Source organism: Penaeus chinensis, chromosome 31, assembly GCF_019202785.1.
Source record: "Penaeus chinensis breed Huanghai No. 1 chromosome 31, ASM1920278v2, whole genome shotgun sequence".
Classification (NCBI taxonomy): Eukaryota; Metazoa; Arthropoda; class Malacostraca; order Decapoda; family Penaeidae; genus Penaeus; species Penaeus chinensis.
The window spans coordinates 31288328-31293327 of NC_061849.1; the positions used below are offsets into that span (position 1 = coordinate 31288328).

Sequence of the window (5000 nt, forward strand, 5' to 3'; positions counted from 1 at the left end):
AAGGAAGGGGAGAGACGACGAAAGAAAAGGTCTGGGCCAAGGTCAACATGCACTGTATACCCTCCTCCCACTCCTCTTCCTCAGGGAATCAATGTCCAGACGCAACGCCAATCACGATTTCTGCCATGGACCATTGTTAATCTTAGTTCATATGATGTCCCTATAAAATGCATTAACTATAAAGTACTACTGGACGTTCTCTTGACTTGGGAAGAAGTAAAAATGAAGTAGATTGAATTTCCCTTTGGTTTCTCGACTTCCGTCCATGTGGAGCAAGGGAAACCTTTGAACCTTCAGATCTGTTCTCTACCTACAGGTCCTGCACAACAAATGGCAGGGTCCCTATCGCAAACACACACATATATAGTTCCAATGAGTATTTTGGCCACCCATTCTGTTCCCTTTGCGAATTCTAGAAATCAAACGTCATTTTCCTGGAACTCGGTTGTACTATCACTATTCCGAGATCTTACGTAACCAAACGATAAGATAGCAATAAATTGATATGCTGATGAATACCGCATGGTAATACTGATAACACAGATGGAGACATAATGACCGAGATGCAACGGCTCTCATACAGGGAAAACACATCAGCGTTATATATACATTCAGTATTCAAATATTCATAGAAGTATATCAGCTCCGACAGCAATACCTAAATATAAGCCCGTTCTGAATGTTTATTCATCACCGCACTAAAACTTGCCTTTAAAGGAAAGTGTTTATTCTTTTAGAAGTATCTCAACTCTTCAAAGGCTCTCTCTCTCTCTCTCTCTCTCTCTCTCTCTCTCTCTCTCTCTCTCTCTCTCTCTCTCTCTCTCTCTCTCTCTCTCTCTCCTCTCTCTCCTCTCCTCCCTCCCTCCCTCCCTCCCTCCCTCCCTCCCTCCCTCCCTCCCTCCCTCCCTCTGTATGTGTGTGTGTGTGTGTGTGTGTGTGTGTGTGTGTGTGTGTGTGTGTGTGTGTTGTGTGTGTGTGTGTGTGTGTGTGTGTGTGTGTGTGTGTGTGTGTGTGTGTGTGTGTGTGTGTGTGTGTGTGTGTGTGTGTGTGTGTGTGTGCCTTCCTGTCTCTGTCACACACACACACACAACTTTTCTCTTTCCTTTCCAGCACAATGACATGTTATATTTCAAGCCACATTCTCATCAAGGAAGATTTCTCTCCCCTCGAAGCCTTATTGTCCTCGCCACGCCCACTCTGCAGGATCTTGCCATTAACGCAAAATATGTACAATTTGCTCTTTCAACAAAGAAGTTTAGAGTAATTTACCCTTGCGCTGAATAATGGATGTTCCTTTTCTGTACAGGTTCTCAATATTTTGATTTAGTATAGAATCTTCGGAAATGGAAAATCATCCGAATTAAGGTTTAAAAAATGAATCGTAGCTGATAAGGCAACAAAAACAAATGCCATATAACACACCAAACATTCCTTTCCTGCATAATATCAACATCAGTAGTTCAATTAGTACAGTGCGTTCGGGCCCGAGAAGACCTTGAGTGCTGACAATATGCCACCAGAAGCCTTACGATGACAGTCTGCTGCTGACTTCGCCTCTCCTATGGTGACCTGTCATCGACGCTACTCTGTGGTGAGGGCTCGAAGGTGAATTTATGTAATAGCAAAAGGTTGACAAAGATTAGGGGTCGGGGCTGTCTGTGGGTTGTGCGTTAAGACCGATTGGGTGCAGGGATTATGGTGGGTCCGGGGGGGAAGAGGGGGGTACCTGAGGCTTTAAATGGTTGACGCTTAATTTTGTATCGGTTGGTGAGTCCTTTGTTCTGTTTTGGGAAATGATGCGTCAGAAAATAGAAAAAAATAAAATTAAGCGGCATGCATCCATAAGAGCACATAAAGTTCATGAAAGAGGAACGTCTGGGCGTACTGCGGCAACTGACATCCGTGGAGTGCCCTGTGGCCGACATCCGTCAATCTAACCGAGTCCCCATCACTCTCCGTGGCCAGGTAGACGTGTCTGGCAGGCGGGGACGACGCGTTACGGAGAACCGGCGTGGCAGGGCAGTGAGCACCACATCGATTCCTCGTGCATGACCGATCACTGGCACACAGGCACAATTTCCCTGTCGCCGCCGCCGCCATGACGCCTCGGCCAGTGACCCCGCTCCCCACCCCCTTTCCTCCTACTCGAACCTCCAACCACAACTGTCTCCCAAGAGCCCCATTTCCCACGGTGATATGAACATCGACACGCCCTCATACAAATAGGTGGGACGCCCATTACACCCTCCACGTACATCCAACTCCCTCTTCAACGCCCCCTGGATGCCCATTACTGGCACCAATGGCCGTGCTCGCCTCTTCTCCCGTGATGTCATGAGGAGCTTCGTGTGGGGGGGGGGGGGGAAGTTTTACCTTAACTTCCTTAAAGCTGCGTGGCCCACAACCTTCCTTCTACGAGCCCCTTTGCGATTCTCTGATTCTCTACGAGCCTTTATTTCCCTTGTAGAACTGACGTATAAAGATGCTTGAAAGCTTTGCTCATTCATGAAGAATCTGTTCGCACGGCGTCCCTGCCAACCTTCTGTCGTCACGTGTCGTCGCCTTAGACACCAACAACTTTCGTGTGTACACTTTGGGACCTGCAGACAGCGCGTGCCAAGTCGTGCATCGTGCTACTAACAGCAATCAATGGCAAAACATCTCGCTTCCTTTCACTAATCATACTGAACATTCTGAAGCTAGAAAAAGAAGACTTAAAGATGCATCAAATATAAGAGGAAGAGATTCGAAAGAAAATGGGGGAAATGGAAATTCTGGACGTGACTATATGAAAACAATCGATCACCGCAGCGGCCACCTGCTCTCCATTCACACCCATAATATCCATCCCTTATTGATCCCAAAACCATTTAAGGTCATTAGCTGTGCTCCGCGAGGGAAAGGGTTTGTACATAGCAAACGTGACGCATAGCAGCATTTACCTTTAATTTTCCAGTGAAATTCAGGCACTGCCATGATTATTGATTCAAAGTAATACAAATCTGGCTTTAGTGGCTTACAAACCCTCTCTACAGTGTCATCTTACGCCAGGCCTAATTACAGACCCCATAATAACTAAATCCCTTACAGGAGGTGGCGGAGGAGGATTACCTAAGCCGCCGTATCGGTCAGTCCATCAAGTAGCGGTTCTAATCCCACTTGGAGGAGGGAGGGGGGAGGGGGGAAGGAGGGATAAGGGTTCTACCCCCCTCCAGGCGCGTCACCAACACAGCTGTTAAATTCAGGCGAATCAGTGGGAGGAAAGGAGCTGTCGTCGAAGTCGTTTCCCGGGGGCGCTTGGAAGCTCGGAGGCATTGCTCTCTAACATCGCCATTACCTGTAAGTCTCGCTCAAAGGCTACTAATACAGGGGAACTATCTGCATAAATGTAAATAAAAGAAGTAATAAAAATAAAATGAAAACGAAAACTGCAAACACCGAGTATTTGCAGAAATAAGAAAAGCCCTGTGATGGCCTGCAGCACTGCAGTCGCCCAACCACGGCAAGAAATCGGTTCCAAGACAACACGCGAGAGAGGCCCGCAGTCAGCCGGAGCGAGGGTCCGAGTGCCCTGCCCGCACTAGTTCCAGGCGTCAGTCAGGCGTCTGTCAACTGCATACCCCGCCGACCCAATGGCATGTACGCACGCACACACAAATACAAACATTCTTCGCCACTTGCCTCACATTCAGTATCCTCACGCACGCAACCAGACGTCTGTCTACTAACCCTTTTGTCGCGCCCTTTTTTCGCCTTTTTTTGCGCCATTAGAAAGGAATCCACATGCGCTGTGTCCTTCTCTTCCTTATCCATATTATCATTATTTTCAAAGAAGCCAGCGCGGAAATCGCCCATTTTCCTTGCGTCGCTGTCTTTTAGCGGCACTGTCATTAAGCTTCATAACAGTTGCCTTTCCGCAGCAAAAAAGGGAAAATGCAAAAGCTGGAGTATAAACAAACGACTATTGATCTCCCCTCCCTCCCAGCCCCCCACGGCTACACAACAAGGCTCGGAACGGAGCTCGAAATGAGGCAGTTTTCCTTCCGGGTAAATTGTCTTCCAAATAAGACCAATCATTTATTTATTCGCCTCTCTCCTTTCCCTCTTTTCCCCTCCGTTCGTCTTCCTCCCTCTTTCGGGGAAAATAACATCCCTTCCTCCGACCTCCTTTCATCCCACTCCTTTCTCACAACTATCCCACCTCCTCTTTCCATCGACAACCTCTTCCAAAACCTCCTTTTATCCTAACTCCCGCTTTCTTTCTTCTCTCTCGCAGAATAACTTTTCCTCGAAGTCCGGAGACACATCCAGCCTCACCCCAGCCCCATTTGGCCCCACCGAGCCCCACGCCCTTAGGCCACGCGCGTCAGCCACGTGCAGTCCAGGAATATCGAGCGACCTCGGGGTCAGTGAGAAAGGCTTTCCTCGCGCCGCCCTTGTCTCCCTCCCCTATTCCACACCCACGCCGACGCCCGCGACAAGTGCGCCCTCCAGAGCTTGGTTCCCTCCTTCTGCTAACTTCTATCCTTGATCCATTGTTAGAAGAAAAGCTTCCGAGTCGAAGAAAACAGCGGGTCCAGAATGAGGGATTCATGCGATGAGGAATAATGCTTTGTGAAGACAACGCAAAGATACCCACGCTGGCTATTTTGAACGATGGAAAGATACGGTATGTCGCATCAGCTAAATTTAAATTACAATTATGTTATAAACCAAATAATGAGAGAACAAATAAATGGTGAAAATAATATTTTCTTTTTTCGATCATTCTTGTACGTTAAGTACAAGAATGAACATGGAAATGAACGACAGACATACAAACACACGGAAATCATTATTTACACACAAACAAATATTTTCATGAGCTACCCATCCCCACCCTCCCAATTCAACCATTCTTGGCCAATTCCAAAACCGGAATCTATCAGCCACAGCTTTAATAAAACGTCACATGCAAAGGCGGCGTGACATTGACAGCCGTAATAAAAGTGCTGGAAAGA

The 5000-nt window shown here is 47.4% G+C and overlaps 1 protein-coding gene across 7 annotated transcripts in view; it reads right to left on the reverse strand.

The window, feature by feature from the left end:
• LOC125042248 (ankyrin-3-like) overlaps positions 1-5000 on the reverse strand; it is a 266073-nt gene that overhangs the window by 19969 nt on the left and 241104 nt on the right. The gene's annotated exons all lie outside the window — the stretch shown is intronic.